This window comes from Taeniopygia guttata, chromosome 1 (assembly GCF_048771995.1).
Source record: "Taeniopygia guttata chromosome 1, bTaeGut7.mat, whole genome shotgun sequence".
NCBI classification, from domain to species: domain Eukaryota; kingdom Metazoa; phylum Chordata; class Aves; order Passeriformes; family Estrildidae; genus Taeniopygia; species Taeniopygia guttata.
In genome coordinates, this window is record NC_133024.1 from 74,326,416 (window position 1) to 74,349,106 (window position 22,691).

The 22,691-nt window shown below is 35.3% G+C and overlaps 1 protein-coding gene and 1 long non-coding RNA gene across 4 annotated transcripts in view; both read left to right on the forward strand.

Annotated features, from left to right (window-relative positions):
* LOC140684458 (uncharacterized) overlaps positions 1–18,471 on the forward strand; it is a 65,318-nt gene extending 46,847 nt beyond the window's left edge. Inside the window, exon 2 of the long non-coding RNA XR_012056741.1 lies at positions 1–18,471. This exon is cut by the window's left edge and continues 24,734 nt beyond it. This is a non-coding gene — a long non-coding RNA (uncharacterized lncRNA).
* The window catches only part of GPC6 (glypican 6), a 718,331-nt gene that overhangs the window by 174,865 nt on the left and 520,775 nt on the right, over positions 1–22,691 (forward strand). The gene's annotated exons all lie outside the window — the stretch shown is intronic.

Below are 22,691 nucleotides of genomic sequence, written 5' to 3' on the forward strand. Positions count from 1 at the left end.
ATTGAATTTATGTAAGTAACATAACTGGTTAAATAGAAATGTTTTTATAAAAATACTGGCCTTGATATTCAGCTAGGTCTTTATGGACTTTGCAAGACATAACAGGAAGATATATTGCTTCAAAGATATGTCCATCCCTGTACAATGCACACAGAATTCAGAAAATCTAACTTGTCAGTGTGTTCCTGCTTAATTTTATTGTGTAGTTTCTTTATTTGAAATGTATTATAAAGAGCAATCCATTAAAATAGCCTAAGTGCAAATACAGATTAATACCCCTTGGTCATTTTCTTCCTCAAGTTGTTTTCAACTTTAATCCAAGATTATAAGTGCTTTCAAAAAAAGCAGCAAACATAACTCTTTAGGCATAATTTAGGGATTTTTTTTCTCAACTGTAACCTAATTTCCAAGTTCAAACACATATGAAGAGCTGTTGGAACAGAAATTTGTGTTCGTGCTGATGAAAATCTTACTGTTGTAGCAGTAAATGCTCTTACTCATAAATAGCAAAGGTAACACCTGAAAACTGCTGGTATTAGAAAGACTGATAATTGAGGAATAAGATAATATTAGAATATTTCCTTTTAAGAAATATTTGCCATTGCTTTTGGCTCCCTAGTAGTGTTAGACGTTAATTAACTTTGACATCAAGATTAATTTTGGTTCTTACATTTTGGTCTTTTTAAATAGATAATGTTTTGTTTGTCTTTATTCATATGCCTATAAGCAGCATACACAAGAAGAAATCCGAGCATTTCCAGTCTAAATTCATCCTTGGATGCCTTGGATGTTGAAAAGCATTTTAACTTTTATACCTTTCTGTCAATTAATAATTCCCCCTAATTTTTTGACCATTTCTTTTTGTAAAGAGAGTCTAATGTGATTATAAAACTACATTTTTTTACTGTTTTATTTACCCCACCATTCAAAAACTATGCATTTTTAAGATAAGACTTTTTAGGCATTCAGTTTGTATTAATTTCTCATAAAACCACAATACTTTCTTCCACAGCAAAGTCATAATAGTCCTTCAGTCTGCTACCAATAGTTCTGTTTTCAGAGAGAGACTCAGAAAAATCTTAAATGTTACATATCCTCCAAAGCACCATATTAACTCCTTAATACATCAAATTGCCTTGTACCTTATGCACACTCTCCCTCAAGGAAGAGAGGAAAAGAAATAACAGCAGCCAACATTGAGAATTTCACAGCATCTCTAATTTTTCTTCTGCATGAAGGTGCAGTTTTCCTTGTCATTGAAAGTGATCATATAACTATAGCTATCACAAAAAAATATAAATAAATAGGCATATCTGTCATCAGTTGGTCTTCTGAGTTGAAAGATTCATAATACTCTAAATTACTAGTGATGTTTTTAAATGTTATTATCGAGTTCTGATTTTAGAACTTGTCCTCTGTTTATTTAAATTCACATCCAAAGATAATGACAAATAATGCAAGCAGAGTTTCCTTTTTAAATAACTTCTTGTGGGTCCGTTTTATTATCTTATGACAGTAATTTTCATACTAGACTATATAATCTATTTTCATATTTTTGCAACTTAATATCCACCTTACTCAAATTTAAACATTGGTCCTTTGATTTCACTCACTCATTTGTGTGAATCTGCACAAGCACAGGCAGAAGCTAACACAGCTGTATCAAATACATGTAGTAGATAATGGGCAAACCAATAAATTTCATATGGTTTTCTCTTGGGAATGATGCAGACATTGCATTCTTCGTTTTTTTGGTTTTTCTACAAGAACCAGACAAAAAGGCTGAGCAAGTACCTAGAAATTTTCAAGTCAGGTACTGACTCTAATGTTAAGTAAATAATTATCCCTGGATTTTTTGCAGTCTGCCCTCACTAAAAAATACTATGTATTTTCTAGCAAAATATTCTGAAAGATTGTAATGATTTTTAAGTGTGTTATCCTCATATTCACTTTTATTTGTCTTGTGGCTTATAAAGACTGGCAAGACTTAAACTGTTCTTCATTTTGGGAAAGTATCAAAAGCTACTAATCCAGATCTTAGTAGTGGTCTTAAGGGATAAATGTACTTATCTCTCCTGATTTGTATCATAAGTATGCTATAACCTTTCTGCTGAGATCAGCTGCTTTACAGGTTCATCTTTCATTATCTTCCTAAGTAAACCATTAGTGAAGCAATTGATTATGAGAGATTGTATAAACAGCTACATTTTGAACTTTTTTTGCTACCACTTCAGATGAGCTGTATGTATTATGCTGCTAGAACAATTGTGAAAAGGAACAGGGTTTAATAACCCTTTTTACCAATTTTATTTAAAAGCATTAGCAAAATGAGTTATGGGGCTTTATTTTTAATGTTTCTTTTGCTTTACTATTATTTTAAAGGATATTCAGTAGGCATAGAAATGGCATGCAAAAATATTCATGTGTAAACAGCAGAAATTAGTTTCGCAGCAGTCTTTTGTGTGCACCTGTAGGAGAAATAAAACAATACTTTCAGCATGAGAGAAAATTGCAAGTATTGCCCATAAACAGTAATTTAAACAAAAACTCTCTTTTTCTAAAATTGTCTAAATATTTTCTAATCATTAGCCTTTTCTCCATAGGATTTCCTGTATATTATAAACTCAGGTGAAGCACAAATTCTTGAATGCTGTCATTATCTGTCTTTCATAAGACATTTTATATATCTTACATGTCTTACATATGTCAAGGTATTCCACAGAAGATAGTTTTAGGAAGTGAGACTGATATAGAACAAACTTTTGGCATTAAATATCCTGCCTGAAATTCAACTCACGAAACTTATGGCAATAAACAGACATTAAAGATTTCAGCAGTAATTTAGGTAATAGAAAGAGTTAGCTGATGGCAAAGAAATAGAAACAGCCTAAGTTAAAGGACTCCATCCCAAAGTGGTCATCAAGAATAGATTGTCTTGTCATTGACAATTAACAATATTTGTACCACTGAATATAGGCAAGATGTATCCAGAATAAATAATATGAGTACCTGAAGAATTTGGATCAGGTTCCCTCAGGCAGAGGTAGAGAACTGAACTTCTCTTTCACCTGGAGTAAACTATCCAGTTAAATAATAACAAAGAAGCATCTCTAAAAGCACATATTCACTTCAGTTGGAACATAAGGGGAGGAATACTGAGTTCGTGAGTCCAGCAGTGGTTATCCCTGTGCCAGAAACGTGCCTGCTTGCTTTGCTCAGAACCTGCAGTCCGAGTGTGCTCAGAATGGGAGGCTGCGTGGCTGGAAACACACCTGTGGGACTTTAGAGCCTTGGGGAAACCATGTGCTGCTGATGTTAGGCAGCACTGCTCTCTGGGTTTTAAGGAGCTTAATTTTCAATCTAGGTATTTCAGAAAATGGCACCCTGTGTTAATAAACTAAATCTGTTCTAGCACTTTCCTAAATCAAGTGGGCATAAAAAGGCTTTGTATGGCATATTATTTCTGACTTATTTGGGGTGGGATTCTTGCCATACCTTATGGCATTCCCAAAGGATGATCATGAGAAACTCTATCATTTAGCCCCTATAAAAAAGAATTGCTTTTATTTTGATTTGTCTTTTTTTGTAGTTTTGTTTGTTTGGGCTGTTTTTAGGGGTTTGGGTTGGGTTTTTTGACAGGTTTTTGTTTGTTTGTTTGTTTCTGGTTGGATTTTTTGTTGTTTTGGGTTTTTGGGGTTTTTTTACGGGGAATTTGTTTTGTTGGGGCTTTTTGGTGTTTTGGATTTTTTTTTGTTTGTTTTTGGGTTTTTTGGTTTTGTTTTTGTTAAGCAAGTATACCCAGAGACTGTGAGTATATTTGCACATGTCTTTAACAAAAAAATATTTAACAGGAAAGCTCTTTGCTTTGGCCATTAAAATCAACAATTGTGGTTTAGTCATTGAAATTGTGTTAATATTCTTCCTATACTTTAGACTTCTGTGTACTTTATGCAGTCACCTTTACGCTCTGAGTTCAGGAAACCTAATGGGCTAACTTTGGATAGTGCACTTGAATTAGTCACTTGAAACTGGGAAGACATCAGCTTAATGCTTCTGATTGCATCTGTTATTCTTAAGTCCTCAGTGATGGTTTTTGAGAGGGTCTTGGGAGGCTTGGAACCATCACTTAACATTGTCTTGCCATTTGCAGAATATTGTGACAGCATCATTTCTTCCCTCAAATCATTTCATACTGAGTATTCAGAAGGATAGCAATTCTCCAGCTAATCCTGATCTCTGACATTAATTTTGTTCTCTATTACCAAGCCAAGGACTATTTTCCTTGGCTACATTTTCCTTAGTCCTAGACATTAGGCCAATAACAATAAAAAAATAAGTATGGGCATATGAGTGATAAAGAACAAAATAGTATACAGAAAACTAATATCTAGTGGAGCAGTTCAGATGTCAATATTTGGTGCCATTATCTTTTCTCTCAGATCATTAAACAGCTGATGATATTGAAATGGAGCAAAGAACTGCTTTGACAGTATTTTGTCTGTAACTATTATGCTTCCCTTCCTAGACCATTTGCAGAAGTATTAGGTGGAGCTCTTTCTTGCCCCAAGGAAAACTTCCTTTACAATTTAATAAATAGCTATTAAATGCCCGATGCTTTTCAAACTTTCTGGGTATTTATGGGCTGAGTCATTCTACTCAAAGCTTTACAAATGTACAGACATTTGAATGAAAGCTATGTTTTTTTCCCCATTTTCTAGAGGAGACAGTATATAAGAAGCAACAAATAAATATTGAAAGAAGCATGTGAGTTATAACATTAAACTGGGAAATGTGAAAACACTGAAGTAAAATGGTAACAAAGTAACAAGAAAGGTTACTATGCCTATTAACATAACTAATGGAAACTCGGTCTTTAAAGCTGTGATCTAATAAATAGAGTAAAAACTTACTTTAATATGGGCTTTCAAAAGAGACCTGAGATATGCAAGAAAAAGATATTTAGGAGCCTATGTGTTAAAGAAGGAGGAAATGCCTGGAAAGAACGACTATGCCAGGAATTTCAGTAAAATGCCAGTAACTTTTGGTGCCAGTGATGGAGTGCATTTTGGGTATGTAGCCAAGTTTTAGAATATAAGTTTTTACAGTGAAAAAGCTATAGGATTCATGACATATAAACATTGTGTTGTCATCTAAATTTCTCAAACTGTCAGTGGGACTGCAGTGTTTGTGTCCTTCTCATTCTCATGTGTCCTTCCCGTTTTCAGTGAATGAGTACAACTCCATCAAATTCTGCTCATCTCTTCTCTCTGTCCCATGTTTCAGAAAAATACTAGCTGGTTTGTTTCAGAGGTCTTTTAGCCTAATGCAAGTTACAGGTGATGCACTAAACACTCTTCTAAGGCTATATGAATGTACCAAAATGATGATACAAGCAAGAAATAAATAATTATAAACTGACCTACTAGATAAAATTTGAAATAGACAAAATTCTTCCCCAAATTCAAAATAAGGAACTTAGATGATAAAAGTGCAGTTTCTTGCTTTAGAGCTGTTGAGCTGAAGAGATAAATATCTAAAGAGTCCCTCTCTCCAAAAACCCCAGCCTCCTAAAAGGAACTTCAAAGGTTCATGTTCCCCATTTTGATCCAACAGAGTCCTGTAATTGTAGAACTGCACATCTAACCTTTTATGATTTCACAATTTCCACAGAAAATCTATTCCTGTATTCAAATAGCTTTACTCTTAGAGAATGTTCATATTTCTTAACTAAATTTTTCTTTCTGAAGTGTGGTACCATTATTTCTTATGTACTGAAGACATGGAAAGTAGCTTATTTCCTTTCTCTTTACAACTGCTTCTTAATATTGGAGATAATTCTTATATTCCGGCTTCAGTCATTTTTCTTCTATGAACCATAAATCTAGTTGTTTCTGTAGGTTGTGATTATTAGACATCTGGGTGCTCCCCTGTAGGATCTCTCTAAGTGGCCAATGTTTTTTTTGAAATGCAAGGCCCAAAACTAGACTCAGTAGAGAGAGCAGGCTTTGCCAATCCTAAGGAATTATTCCATGTGGCTTGCAAAAATATTTTTCTTTCTATGTCTCAGTATGATAGCCTTTTACCACTCAGCTGGCATTGACAGCTTACCGTCACCTGGGAATTCATTATTTGCCTTAGATTTTTCATTTTACAGCTGCCACCCTAACACGTGTTTCCCATCTAGTATTTTTGAACTGGTTTTTTTTGCCTCACTGGAGAACATTGGATTGGGATTTTTTTTTTATAATGAATCCCATCCTGTTTCATTCAGACCACTTTGCCAATCTTTTGGTTTTGTTTTCTGAAACATTTTTTCATTTTGATGTCTGTGAATTCAATAGATATATTCTCTGCTCTGTCACTATGTTGTCAATTAAATATGAAGACTATTGATGTAGTGCTGTAGCTGTATCTGTTGATTGTCATATACCTTCCAGTCCTACAATGAACTATTGATAACTGTTCCCTGAGTGCAGTTCTGAAAGTGATATTGCATGGGTCTCAGAATAGCTTTGTCTGTAGCATTCTTTGCTTATCAAAATGTCTCTTGGAGAAATGCCAAAAGTATTTTTTAAGTTATTGTATTTTCTGCTTTTTTATAAGGCCTTTTTCTTAGAAGGGAAATTGAATTGAATTTGTTCTCGATGAATCTTGCTGTTCATCTTCGTGTTATCTTTCAAGTTTCTAAAATTCTTAATTTCTTCCAGTATTGTTTCAGGTACTGAACATAGGTTGAGTAGTTAGTTTATAATTCTTTGTCTCTTCCTTTGCCACTTTCTAGAGATTGAGGTTGTGCTTGGCCTTTTTAAATATTCGGAAATGTCATCGTCCTCTCAAAATTCTGAAAGATAACTACAAATGCTTCTGACATTGTTGTAGTCAGTGTTTCGTGTACTCTGAGGCAAATTTCCTGAGATTCAGTTGATTTGGCAACATCTAATTAAGCCAGGTATTCCCTCCTCAGTTCTTTCTCTGTTCTCACCTGATTACTTGTCCCTCTGTTAAAAATGTTAGCTGCCTGATATGTACCTGGTAAATGCAGGAACCCCTTCTGATTTCTCCAGTACCGATGAGATAGGCTGGCACTTAGGAAATCAATACAGACTGATCTTCAGTGTTCTTGTATCTCCTTAATCCAAATCTGAACCCCCGCTTACAGATGCTTTTCATGCTCAAATAGGAGTAATCTCCCTCCAGAGAGCCACCAAATTTTTTTTTTCTAAAAGTAGACAGAAACTTCCTCAAGATCCCTGATAAATTGTTGTTGGTTTCATTTTGTTGGTTTTGTGTTATTAGGTTTTTTGGGAATTTTGGTTGGTTGGGTCTTTTACTAAAGTTCAGTTACTGAAATGAAGCATGTCTCTAAATTTCTAAATTGTCATTAAAGGTAGGAGCAAGACTGTGATTCAAGCCCTTGTAGGGACTCAATCCACCTGCCTAACATAATTGCTTAGGTTTTTCTGATACATGCTGCAAAATCTAGAACAGCTTTTTAATACAGAACTTTGGTCTTTAAGTGTCTAGTACCAGCCGAAATGTCCTGCTCGCTCCTGCTTGACCTCAGCTGCAGATTCAGAAGGTCATGCATCTCCCCTATCTTCTCTCTTATTTGAAAGCTCAAGCAGATATCCCAGGCACAACAAAATGTCTCAGATGAAGCCTGGGACCTACATTTAGGCAGCTGATTTCCCCCCATACACACTCACACACCTATCGCCTGTACATTAGATGTCTGATGTATAAGTTAAATCCCACTCTAAAGTTCATAATAATATAATTGTTATTTATTGGAAATCCTACTTTTCATGAAAAGTGCTTGCATGCCTTTTCTTCAGGAACTGTTCTATGATTATATGTATTTGATTATTTTCCTGTATTTTTTAGTACTAGTAAAATTAAATAAGACCACCCCTCCCCCAAGCTGTTTCTAAAACTTAATCTTCTTGCTGCTCTTTTGTACACTGAAGTCATAATCTTTTATTTGTGAAGCCTTAACTGGCTGCTGTGGAAATAATTACACTGTTAAAAATCTGATTAAGAGTTCAGGTACATAAGCAGGTGGAGAAACAAACAAATTCTTGGAAATAAATATTCTAACTTAACATTAGCATCTTTAGTGAGGAGTACAGTATTAAAACACATTTGTTTCTAAAAAGAGTATTTTTCCAAATTTCTCCAAGATGTGGGACTCTTTTTTCAGCCGTCATCAAACTCTTTTCCTCCCATAATTTTCTGTAAGTATCTTTAATAAGATAAAAAGAAACAAAACAGAGAATATTCGTAATACAATGAACAAAAGTGTTTCTAATATATATTCTGTAGTGGTAGGAAAAAAATCCCTGAGCTACGTTTGCTGCTGGCATGAATTATTTCTCGCCTCTTGCTGCAGATTAAAACATCCAAAAGTATTTTTCTCTTAATCCCTTTTTTCAGGTTAGTGACTTTTTCTTTTTCTTTTTTGAGAGAGCATATGGTTTTCTTCATGTGTGATAAGCCTAAAATTAAAATGAAAAAATTTAAAAAAAAAAAAGGAAGTAAAGCTAGAACACTTTAATAGAAAACTGTAATAGCGAAAAAATTTCTTAATTAGCGTCCCAAAAGCACTTTTTACTTTAGGTTAAAATTAGTATTGTTGCTCATGTAAATAATATTGGCAGGCCTATCTCTTGTATGCTGAGAGCACCACTGGATATTCAGTCACAGAGGTTTACACTAAAACACTTTGACAGCTTGCAGACATTTTAACCCACAGACAAGTATCTCTGTGTGACCACTAATGATTCTGATGCATGGAAAAGCAGCAATTGAGCTGAAACAGTAAGAGAAGTAGATAAAGCTACTAAATTAGAACTAGGAATCAGATTCTTGAAAGCATCACTTACAGTTTCTCTGTAGTAGGTATGCACACTAATTGTGAAGCCTGAGATCCAGACTCCCAAGTGTATATGATTTATTTGTACTTAAAAAATAAATCATGTTCATGTCCTGTGCATTACTTTGGCTAAATCGGTAAGTCAAGAGGAGATGTAGTCTGAGGTTTTGTTTGATGAGGTGAGCTTAGCAAACAAATGTTGGCGAATTAAAGTTTTCAGTAACAGTCTTTAACACTTAACTGAACTGGGTTGATCAAGTGTAATTAACGTCTCTCGTGTCATGGGTGGAATCCAGCTTTAAATGCATCCTCCAACTGTGAAGGAATATTACATTTGCTGTTTGAGAAGGAACTTTATTCAGCACTCCACCAAACAGTAAAGGAACCTCTTCCAAACATGGACGAATTTACATTGCAGTCAGGTTAACTTGTTCCTGTTCCTTTGTTCCTTTCAGTTGTAAGTATCTTTGCTCCTCTGTACCTCTGTTAGGCTCCTGCTTCTTTGTCAGTACAGCTTCAGCTCCAGCTGTAGGAGATGTTTTGCAGACATGCACAAAGAATGAGTCCCAGGGATCCGAGAATACAAAGACAAAGCAAAACATGAAGGCTGGAAAGAGACTGAATCTAAAAAATGTGGGAGAAAGGGGCTGTTTTGAACCATCTGTGTTTCATCTGTGCAAATTTACATTCTGGACCAGGCATTAAAGACAAGACAAACTTCTGAAAATCGTAGCAGTTTAAGCTGTGCTAGGCTCCCTCCACAGCACAAGGCTGTATTTCTACTCTTAGTTTGCGTAGCAGCACCTAATCACTGTAAATTTGCATCTTTCAGTCTGAGCTGGCTTAAAAAAATCTCTCCAAGTTTCTGTGTAAATTACAAGACTGGAAGAATTATTTAAGAGGAACAAACTTTAGCATTCCTACCAATGCATATAGCCAATGTAAAATTTCTAATACTTATGGAGCAGTAGTGACCAATCTTTCCTCAAATTTCAACAGATTTCTTTCATGAAATCTGTGTGTAATTGACCAAAGAAGCTAAAATGTGGAACAAATTTCAGCTTATTGACTACATTGGCAGTCAAGTAGCATTGTCACACCTTTATTAGGAGCATGTTTGGCTGTGGAGCACTTACAGAGAAGTAGTAATCTGAGCTCATTTTAATTTGGAAAGTGTAAAATCCTGACTATGTAGTAGACCTTGCTTTCTTAGTTCCTCGTGCAACAATATGAAAAGATTAGGCCAAACCTTAACATATAAATAAATATAAATATAAATAATATAAATAAAAAACTAAATTGAATTAGTATAGATAAAATATACTCTTTCTTAAGCTGTATACCAAATTTTCATTCAAGTTTAGGAAATGTTTGGTCGTTGTAACCAGCTTGTTCACACATGCCATAATTGCTCCCTTGGGATCTTGCTTGTAATTTGTAATGCTGGCCCTGGTTGTCAATGGTGCCTTTTAAATTTGTGACTTCTAGCATAGCCAAGAGAAGATTCATCATTAACTTTCCCATCACTGCTTTCATTTTGAGCCTTCTAGGTTTTTTTCTTTTTTCTTTCATTTAATTTTATGAAAGTCAAAATGAAACAAAACCGCTCATTATTGGTTTGCAAGAAGTGCAGTCCAGTAAGATTGGATCTGTAGAGTGCAATAGCTACTGCTGAGGATCTGATGTCTACATTCTATGCATTTTCAGGGTATTTATTTCACTTGTGCTGTAATGATTCTGTGGACTTTATTTGTCTTAGATATTTAAGGTAAAGTCTTGGAGTGCAACTTTTCACTTGTTGCAGTTTAATTAGAAGGAAATGCAAGTTGTGCCTGCTGTCTGATACATGACATGAACCAAAGCATCACAGGTGCAGAGACTGCAATAGTCTCTTCAAAATTCTCCTTCCATTCCAAATCAAAATGCTAAAGTAGCACACCCGAGGATTAAACGTGTATAAGACCTTAACAAGGCAAAAATACCAGAGGAAAATTTGTTCTTTTTTTCAGAAGAAAAAAGGTCTCCTGATTTTTGATAAAAGCATAGGAACTCCAAAATGTCAGCCTGTGTCCAAAGCGCTGTTCAGCTGTGTGTAGAGTCATGCAACAGCACTGAAACTCTTGCTTAACTCTATACTTGGTGGGTGATGTTTTGCTCTCCCTTGAGGATGCTAGGACGTGTTTGCTAGGCACCACTGGAAAGCCATCTTTCAAGTTATGGTCATTAAGCAAATCACGTAGCTAGGGAACTCTGAATGAATCTCCCACATCTATTGAAATTGAATTCAGGGTACTCAGCTTGAAAGAGAAAAGGAGTTTGTGATGTGCTTGAAAAAAATGTTACAGTAATGTGGCAAGCATAGAATGACCTGTCCACTGGTTTGATTGGCTCATAGTCTGCAATCTGGATGCTTTCTGAGCAGGAAATTGCATCTGTGTCAATATGTTCTGCAGACGTCTTATTTGTCCAATAACTTCTGAACCCTTATAGAATTTTTCCACTCAAATGAAACGTACCAATGAGCCAAATACAGAATATCTGCTTTTTAAAGTCACTGCTTGATTTGATGCTTTCTGGTTTTTGCAACATAGGATATGCCTTCCCTGGCAAGTAGTACAGTGGAATGAAAGTGAATATGTAGAATGAAATTATTCGTGCTGATGACCTGGTAGCCTGCAGTATGCATTTGAAGGGATTTTACATCAAGCTAACAGTAGCCTCGTTACATGCACACCTGTTAGTGGTTGACTCATTTTAGGTGAGTATATGGAGTGCATCTTTCAGTTTATTTTCCGTTTAAAGGAATCTATTTAATGTGCATTGAAGCTGCTCTGTAGTGTGAACCAAAGAGGATATTTGGTTCAAGTGCTCTCCAGATCAAAACAAAACACTGGTGCAGATTCACATTGCTAGTAAGAATTCCCTACTCTTCTCTCTGCTATTTGTTATCTTCCAGATCTGCATCACAATTTCCGCACTAATCTCTTTTCCTAGGTGAAGAGCCCTAGTTTATCATTTTCCTCCTTGTATGAAAATATTCCATTCAAAATTTTGGCACCTTCTTAAGTTTATTGTCACCTTGGGAACTGAACTGCAAAAGTCAAATCCCCCACAACTACAAGACCTCTCTGACTGTGCTGCAGCAGGGTTGAACATCTCTGCCCCACTTGTTGGACCCTGGAGTCAGTCCCTGGAAATAAAGGTTTATCCTGTTCTTGTTCCTTAGCTTGGTGCCTAATTAATGTGGAGTAGAAGCCTCATTTAAATACTGGGACAAAGTGGAATAGAAGTGTAAGGAGGCAGTCCGGTAAATGGCAATTTGCAGGACTAAAGAAATAGCAAAAATGACAAGGGGAAATTCAAGTATGTTAAAGGTAAGGGAAATGGAAAGGAGAGAGCAGGGAGGTCTAAAGTCACATAGTTCCTTCAGAATCTGGAAATAAAAACCAATATTCCTCTGCAAAATATCTGCCAAACACTTACAAAATAGCATCCTGGCTGCACAATTGATTCTGTTAGGTTGTGCCTATGTTCACTGCTGTCTTTGAGGCAGTGCCCAAATAGTGGGCAGAGTTCACAGGTTACCCCCACATCAGATAGCTGAGTCACAGAGCTATTTTTATTTTCAGAGGAAAGCAATAACATCTTCAAATCATACCCCCTTCATAAAAGTGTGACTCAGGTGCAAGCCAAATAGAGTCCGCCCCTTTTTTGGAGAGTAAGTGCCATTACCAATCACCAGCCCTTTGGATCAGTCAGTTTCCATGTTCTTGGTGCAAGCACTCAATCCAGGGAACTGGATTCATCTCATCTGAGGTAAAACTCCTGTACCAGATATATCATTGCAGGGGCCACAGTGCCATCTGCTCTGATTAGTTGATCCTCTTTTGTTGCTCCAATTTACTTGTTAGCATATATGTACCCTGCAAAAGCAACTGATAATTAGCTTGAACGTCCAGTGCATCTAACATTTAGTGCAGAGCTCATTACGGTTTCACAATGCATATGTGACATTTACTTTCCTTTGTTTGTGTACTGGAAAAAAAGTGACTTATAAAAGAGCATTAGACTCCTGTAAACAGGATCTGGAAAGGCTTGAAAGCCACATGCTCAAATGTTAGGAAATGTCAGCATTATGGCTGCAGAAGTGCCCAGCAGTCACAGCTGCAAGTCAAGTCAATTAGAGCAATATGACACATATTTAGTGTTAATGCTCTTAAGACTAAGGTGCTGCATAACTTTAAGAAAAAATATAGTGTATGGTCTGGATGTTTTTCCTTTCTCTTTAGCAAAGTGCTAATTGCTGTTAGTTCTCTAGCACTTTCAGAGCAAGTCTGGTGTCAGGGAAGTGAGTGTGTACTGTGACATAGGCATAAACAGATAGCTCTGTGAGTTTTACCTTCTTGGTCACGGGGTAATCTATACTAAAATTCAATGAGAGCATTTTTGAAATACAGCCAAGCTATTGCAGGAGTGAGAATATCCCTAAATAAAAACCAAGTTGTTCGGCATTGCTGCTGTGATCATGTCTGCCCTCTTGATGGAATGGTGCACTAATGCTGTGAGGGTGCTGCTGCTTGGCCCTGGTTTGATGTTCTTATGCCCCACCAGACACAGACTCCACTGCCACTTTCTATCCTGAGCCTGTCTTTTTTCTTTTTTTTCAATAAAAAACACCTTTTATCATGACTTCCAAAGTTTGCCCATTGTGTCCAATTCTTAAATATGTGATCTTCCTGTGGTAATTTATATTCTAGCTAAAATGAGGTGAAGAGAAGAGAGAAACAGGAAAGGAACTTTGTTCTCAAATTCTCTATTATGTCCTGATATTTTTTCCAGCACTAATATTATCTGAATTGACAGTATCATCATGTCAATTTTTCAATCTCTTTTCAATCAGCATTGCAAGACTACTGTGGAATTCTTATTTTTGCCTAGCAGTGAGATTAAGCACAGCAAAGTGAGCCAAGAGTGTTGACCTACAATTCTCCCAATGTCTGTAATTTGCAATTTGTAATAATGTTCCCAAGATGGACTTTGCTGTACTGGACACAGATTAAAAATATTCACACACAATTTATCTAAGTATTATTTGGGTCTAATGGGGTTTTTAGGGGTAGTAAAATGCAGTGTACGTCAGGTTATGAAGGGGCTTTCAGTGAAAAATTTTAAATAGGAAACAGAAACATAATGTGCCTCTCCAGAGAGACACTTCTAAAAAAGATGTTTAAATTAATCTTTTGTTCATGTAGTTTCAGAACAGAATTATGAATCAAATTGTTTTTAATACTTTTGTAAGTCAATTAGAAGACATCTAAATATTTTTGTGTGGAGATGAAATTTCTGTGATCTCATTTTAATTTGCCGTAGTAGATTGACTCTTTTTATTTGCTTCTGGTTTGCATAATAGTTACTTCTGCTTGAACTGTTATCTTGTTCTAAAGGAGGGTTTGCAGATGGTGTCAGCACTTTGATTTTTTTTCATGACATATCAACTGAAATGCTTTCACGTGATATCTTGAAGATAACATTTTGGTAAGCACACTCATGCCAAAGTATCAGGGTATTTTTTTAAGATGTACAAATCTTAATCGCTCTTTCACTGTGTACGTTCAGCTACAATAATGTAAAAGAACCCCATATTTTGATTTTGTGTGTTTCTTTCCATTTTAATCCACTACGTGAACAAATTCAACAATCCATATTGAAAGGAAATCAGCTTTGTGGGAAAATACATGCTTTACCCATTCATCTAACAATACACAATACAAGTGTTAGACAGTATTGTAGCAAGATGCCACAAGAAGTTAACTCTAACAATAAATACTTGGTATGTCAAGCATCATGCAAATTTTCTTGAACAACTCTTTTCTATCTTTTGGTTTCTTGTCTTGATGTGTTTCTTTATTTGTTAAAAAAATGTCTGATTAAAAAGCCTCCTGTGAATTCCCATTTAAATCTGCTTTGTTAAAGCAATGCTTTTTTAATTACATGCCTCTGTTCTTCACAGTCTCCTGACAGTTTGACTTTCACATAAATCTCAAGCCATGCCACCCCAGTTTCATCAGAGATGTCAGTCCTAAAGCCCAGCTGCTCTTCTGTCACTTTTGTTGTGTCTTTGCATGCCTCTGCAATGCACTGATTATGTTCCCAATGAAACACATCAAGAACAGCCATCTGCTTATGCAAACACAACAGGAAAACCTCTCTTATCTTCTTGTCGCTTGAAGCAATTCTACTACCATGTCTCTGTTTCCTTGTTTGTGCAAAGAAGGCAGTGTAAAAGGAACAAAATATCCCCAAGTTGTTTCCTCGAAGTGTTTTCCAAGCTTGTTCATTCTTGATCCAAAGTTTTCATACTCTGGGTCTGGCTAGTCCACCTCTTACCAGGGACAGTGCTGCCACTTGGACAGCAATTTATTATTCCCTATGTAGTCCCAGAGTGACTCTGTAATATGTGTGATTCTAAATCAGTTTTTTAATCTTCACAACAACTGTATATGCGAAATTTACCAACACCCCCTGGTACAGGTCATTGTACCATCCCAGCCATGTCATATTTTGGCTTGCATAGCTTTTTCTGAGACAACCAATGCCAATAAAATAAATCATGTACCTATATCCTGTGGACAGAATCACCTGTATTTATATTTGAAAGATTCTATAGCTCTTATCAGTTGAGTGAAGAACTACTATTATCTGAGACTGAAAACCATCCCCAAAACAGAATGAGGACATCAAGTTAGGACCAAATACATTGGTATTGTGGAAGAGAGTGGTACCCCAGATCTCAGGAGGTGGACCTCATTTGTTTTCAGAAAAGTGACTATGGAACATCTAAAAAAAGTGTGTGCAGGAAGAAGTGAGAAAATTTAGATTAGGGAGCATTAGGAGTAGACAGATATCTTAGACAAGATCCACAGAGGCACCAACTTTCCTGCTGCCGTGGAGACATCCACAGTTGTCACCACTTCAGGATATAGAATAGTGCATCCTTAGGGACAGAACCCTTCCTTAATGGACACGTGCTCACTGTCCAAAAGTGGCACATAGAGGAGCAGTGTTTAGTGTTTGCTGTCACAGCACAAAAATGTCCATGCAAGAGAGTTATGTGGAGATCAAAAATCCCTGTCTCAAGGGGGCCTGTGGGCAACAGCTGCCTTTTTTTCCCAACACTTAAAATGGAAAAAAATGTACTTGTAATAGCCAGGCTATCATCTTAGATGGACAGCTCAGGTATTTTGCAGGACAGGGTATGGCAAAAGAGAAGGGGGTCAGTGAGGGGATATCCTAATTTCACCTGCTAATAAGAAAAAAAGGTAATATGTGATGAAGGAATTATCTCACTGTACAAAAAAAAAAAAAAAAAAAGACTTTATAAACAAGCTTCAGCATGCAATCAATGCAAATCTTAGAGTAACCACTAAAAAATATTCTTTTAAAAAAACAAGTGTAGTTTCAAATGCATATTTTTTTTATTTTATCTACTTCTCAACATCAATCTTTCTTTCAGTTTCTGTTATTTTATGTTATCAATGATATTACATCTAATTATGTGTTTAGTGTAAGTACAAGTCATCAGAGGAGCAGACCTTTTAATTACAAAATAATTATGAAGTTATTGTGGTGTAAAATTACATTCATCCTCATTAAGAATACCACACAGTGTATGCATAAGCAAAATTTCTTTTGAAGTTCAGTATTTTCATAATTTCAAAATGTCAAGAATAATTAGTCTAAATTATATTTTTCATATCCTTACATATATAGAATGCTTACAAAATCTTAACATGAAACTGTATAGATGAGTTTCATTTTGATTTGCCACCAAGCAAAAAAAAACCCACTTAACACAAGAGTCAGAATTTTTTGCCTTTCCAAACTTTTGGGTTTATGTCATTATTTTCAAAATGTCTTTCTGGAGGGTCAAGTTTGCAGCAAGATTGAAGCATAGCTAGCATTCAAGATCATGAAATAATGCCCGGCTGTTATAGCATTTTATTTAGAAAACCAGTGGCACTGAGCTGCAGGAGTGATGTGTGTCTTTTCTTCCAGCCCTGCTTTGAAATGCAGCCATTGCAGACACGCACTGCAATTCTCAGAACAGTTATAACCAGGGATGCTTCTCAGCAGCTTCCAAGAGCAGTTCCAAATGAGCCCACCAGTAGATGGGCTTCCTGACTTGATGTGCAGAAGATCCCCAAACCCCTGCAGTCACGATTTATTTTGTTCCTACTGGCTACTATATTTCAGACCACGCTCACGGCTGAAGAAAAATTTACAGCAAGTGATTAGTGTTGATGAATGTCTCCTACTCTTAATATTTTATTGCACAGCCTAATTACATCTCAATGGTGGTGATTCAAGCAAACTTTCAGTTAAAGATATGAAAGGAAATTATTTGGATTGAAATCCCCTTTTTGTAATACGTGTGAGTTTTGAAACATTCAGGGTTGTAGCTTTGTTCTAAATGTGGGAGCAGCAGGAATGAAAGTTTGATGATGACTGCTGTCTTAAAAATCTATAACCTAAGTAATAACTTGAAGGGTTTCAAACTGAAACACAAGTAGACAAAAATTAGTTGTAATAGCAATATTTTAATTGTTACACTAATTTATCTGTGATGAAAATCTCAGTTTTTATTGATAGTGATTTTCAGAATAGTAGCCTTCAGCTATCATTTCAAAAGAACATTTTAGTACAAACTATGAGGAGTAATCTCAGTCTTTGACTCTTTCAGAGGGAGTTAACTTATCTGGCATATTGTGCAAAGAGATAAAGCCCCTCATTAAGGAAAATAAAGCAAATTACCATATTGCTACTTCTCTGTATACCAATACAAACCTTTCATATAGGACCCAGGGCAGATTACATTATCATTTACAGATACGAAGAGAAGAGTTAATAAAAAAATTTTGGTCATTGGAAATTAAGAGATTTTTGTTTTTTTAATGCATGTTTATGTGAATGAGGTACCTAAAAATTATCACAATATTACTGTGGCTGAACAACTATATTGCCAGTTTTTTGTGGCAAAGAATGAGAAATTAAATGTTAAAAGTGCCAAAGGTTCCCTAAAAGAAGCTGGATAGAAATCTGTCCAACACCTGAATGATGTTTTCAGGTATGATTATAATTGTTGTTGTCAAACATTTACTTCAGCAAAAGTAGGTATGTAGGTCAGTGAAAACTCCATGACAGCTTTGATCTAACCTGGGAATCACTCATGCTGTGCAAAAAAGCCCACCAGAGAAATAAAATTAATGAATAAAGGAAAACTATTATTTCTCTTGCTTGGCTTCCAAATAGAGAAATACAGTATTCCTACATTAAAGCATTGTCTTTGATATATTTGATATTCTGGAGACACTCTACAGAAAAAAAATTATACTCTCAACAAATGGGTTTTTTTCCATTTAAATGGAATCAAGACTAGTTGGGAACCTGCCATGAAGGTTACTGGTTAACACAGTACTAATAAGAAGGGGAGAATTTTGAATAACATGTTTCCCTCTTGAGGGAAAAGCTGTTTTTTTTCCGTAATCTCACAAGGGAAGTTTAAAGAACTGTAAAGGAGAAAAAAAAGTGAAATCAAATCCTTTAAGTGAAAAAAAAAAAAAAAAACAACAACAAAAAAACCCTTTAACAGTAATCTTGAGAGTAGTTTGCTGGAGCTGTCGGTTGAGAATAGTAAAAGAAACCAATCATCTGCACTAATTGTTTTGCACTGCTTGAAAAATAAAATATTTGGAGGAAAAAAAGCAAAAACATACAAAATCACAATAGTGAAAGATACAGCTGGTACTTTGGGAAATTCTTTTTTCTGTAGAAAAAGTTGAAGATGAAGGATATATTTTTTTAATTAGGAAACACCTTTCTTATTCTATTTTAGCTGAGCTCCTTTTTAAATTTAAGGTAATTGAATCTTATTGAAAAAAACCCAAACCTGAGAGCTTTAATCAGTCTTTTGAAAGGTAAGCCCAATGTCAGTAGTATGAAGCCTGGGTTTTGCTTACTTTAACTTGACCTGCTGGCAGCTACAGCTGGTGAGTTAAAGTGCTTATATAATTCAAATTTTATATTTAAGCTGAATACTAAAATGCTACCAGTAGAATTTTCTTCTGGGTACAGAAGAAAGTTTTTGGTAATAAGCAATCAAGCCTTTTAAGATATAAATATATTTCATATGATTCTGTTTGTCTCTTGAGTACTTTTGAGTCTCTAATACTATTACTTGATCTTTTTGATAGTCAAAATTCTGTTACTTGACTTCTGACAGTATTAGTATAGAAAAGTGATCGTCATTGAGCTTGAATCTGTCATGGAATTACAATTTTTTTCTTTTAGTAATGAATGAAAAGCACATAATAAACAATTATATTTCAAAGTGCTTATTATTGCCTTAATTACACCTAAAAACTTTTAATAGGTTAATGAAAAATTGATGACTGGGTGAACTGATTACCTTCTGCAAGCAATGCTTAATGGACTAGTTTGCTTCATTTTTCTGACTCCTTCTCCTAGGAAACTTACTACTTTCAGGCTGCTTTAAAAACCTTGATGATAGAATGATAGAATGACCAAAAACTTACATATGAAATGCTAGTTTAATTGGAGAATATACCCATATACATGGTCAAAGACACATTGACACACAGGCTCACACATATAGGTATACAGCCATGCACCCCTCAAGAAACATATATTTCTGTAATCAAAGTGGAATTTAGATTACATTTATGATATCATCATCATGTGAAGTTGAAGATTATAATGAATGACTGCATGCGAAGGAAATAGTACTTTTAATATCCAGATTGGTTTGGATATTGATGAAAGCAACTTCCCCATTGTTTAGAGGATCACTTACTGATGGGAAGAGTTAAATGACTGTGCAAATCTTTTTGGTTTAGTTCAACATCCCCAAAGAAGGACAATGCATGTGGAAAAATTCTTGGAAAAATTAGAAATAAAGGAAAATCATTAACATTACAATATATTAAATCCCTGAAATCCATTTGAGGCATTGAGAATTGAGATGTACTGTACAGTTCAAAGATGCTATAAAGTTTGAACACCATTAGCTCAACTTCTCCCAAATACCCCTAAAACCTAAGATTCCTCCTCTGCTTTTAACTATGAATGTGGCAGACAACAATGTTCCATAAATAAGGACTGTTCTTTTGCAATGGGCAATTAGTTGCGCAGTACAATATCTTTATTAGCTACATTTTTTTAAAGCTAAAAACACTGTGCAAGATCTCTTCATAGACCAATCTAGGGTATGTGTGGAGCTCAGGATGAAAACAAGATGAGAATTTCCTGACTATAAATCAAAACAATAAATCAAGTTGAAGTCTGCTGCATTTGTGTCAATGGAGAATATACACATCAGAGGTAGAGAACCATCCATGTAAAAATGCATTTGAGACTGCCTACACATTTCTTTTGGCTTCTCCTTGACCTCTTCATCCCACAAGCAATGTGAGTGTTAAAAACAACAGCAATTTTATGTTTAATTAAGAACAGCAAATATGCAACTTTGTGGAATTCTGAAGAGGGGATATCAGAGTAGAAGGCTTGCAACTAAATTTCAGCTCTGTTCCTGGACCAATGTCCTTTGTTCAAAGCATGAACAAAGCATATTGGAGAAATATTATTTGTCTACAGGTCTAACCAACAAACAGGGAGAGTCCTCTTTTGGAGACGAACACTGGTTCTGCAATAATAAGGACATCAGCACAGATAGTGATGTTTTTGACAATGATGCTTCTTCACTGTTTTAACTGCTGCTGCTAGCTCTGTCACTGCCGTTCATAAAAGGCAATGTTTATTTTCTTAATTGTAACTGCTACTCTACTGTGATTAAAAAAAATGTGTCTGAGTTGATAACTTACACCCTTCAATACACTGGAAGCAAGAAAGAGAAAGTTGTAGATGCCTGATAATTTCAGGCAAGTTGAAGGTACTTCTTGGATTTAGGGAAATGTGCTGGTTTTGGCTGGAGTAGAGTTAATTTTAGTCACTATAGCTGGTATGCGATTTATTTGTGCTGAACACAATGTTGATAATGTAGAGATATTTTTGTTATTGCTGAGCAGGGGTTACACTGAGCCAAACCCTTTTCTGATTTTCTTACTGCCACACTAGTGTGGAAAGGGGGTGCTGGGGAGGGTGGGAGGAGACAAAACCAGGACAGGTGACTTAAACTGACCAAAGGGATATTCCAGACCATAGGACATCATGATCAGTATATAAAGTAGGGGGAAGAACGAAGAATGGGAAGCATTTGGAGTGATGGAATTTTTTCTTCCCATGTTACACATGATGGTGCCCTGCTTTCTTGGGACAAATAAATACCTTCTTTTGCTTTGCTTGCCTATGTGGCTTTTGTTTTTCCTATTAAACTGTCTTTATCTGAACCCATGAGTTCTCTTGCTTTTACCCTTCCTGTTGTCTCCCTGGTCCCACTGGTGGTGGAGCAAACAAGCAGCTGTGTGGGGCTTGAGCTGCCTAGGGTTAAATCATGACACGGAATTATTAAAGTATTTCTATTGATAAAAAAATGAGAATTTTAATGGACTAATCTCAACTGATATGGCCATTATGATGTTCTGGAGAAGAGTATATATCTCATTTTTTTTCAAGAAAATATATTTGTTGATTCATAATGAAATATAAGATATTCTGAGGGATCTGTTAAAAGTGTAGATGAAGCTTAATATGGTAATGATGCATGTATATTCTGCAACCTTATGAGAGACCATGAGGGAAAACATTGTTCAGATGTAGCTCTGAGAGGGGAATTTTCAGTTTGTGGTTTTTTTTGGTTTTTTTATGGTTTTTGTTTTTTTTTTTTTTTTCCCTACAAGTAGTTAGAACTGAGTCAGGAAGAAAAAACAGTATTTGTAATTTTTAAATGTTTTTTGTTTCTAATGCCTTCATATGAACCTAATGGCACTGTTTAATTGTGAGTTTTATATGCAATACAAAATTGGTTAAAGTGCCAGATAGAAGATTCAACTTCTAAGCTTGTGGAACATTCTCTTTTACCTGAATAATCAAAGCACAAACCTAAGAGATGTAAAAATGTGCTTTCAATATTTATGCCACAGAAAAGGACACTTTTTTCTTAGTTAACTTTTTAAGACAATGTAAAAGCGTGCTTCATAAAGGGAAAATACCATATTGCAAAGAAAGTATTGAATATGCAGATTACCAGAGACTATTTTTGCTGTAATTACCAGTGCCACTTCCCAACATATGTACTAAAATGTGTAAAATAATAGTTTACTATATTATCCAAAGAACTTTTTTCCCTTATCCAGTGGAGATTGTTTGAAACTCTTTTATCATATATGATATGTCATGATCTTTTCGTAACTAATAATCAGTAATCAAAACCAACACTGTTTACACAATACCTTTGGCTAACATGGATGGTATTTTATTTCTTGGCAGGCAGAGGAAAAGAAGGTTTTAGAACATAACTATCAGTTATATAGAAGTTCTATACTTAGAGCTATATAGAAGTAGCTTTAGAATGTGTATATGGGTTTTAATTTTAAAATAATGGTGCAGTAATATTAATATTTTAAATTTTTTTAATGAAAAGCCCTAAATATTTGGAAGCTATTTATACAATTAGTCATAAATTTTCAGAATATTTAATTTAAAAAAATAGTTCCTCTGTCACTTCGTAGTGTGGCTGTGAAGCTCCATCATCAACACTCAAATCAAAGTCCTAATCTATAACACCAGAGAGCCATTGTCTTTTGTTGGGATGGTACAAATTTGTGGATAAGAACTTTTAATTTTC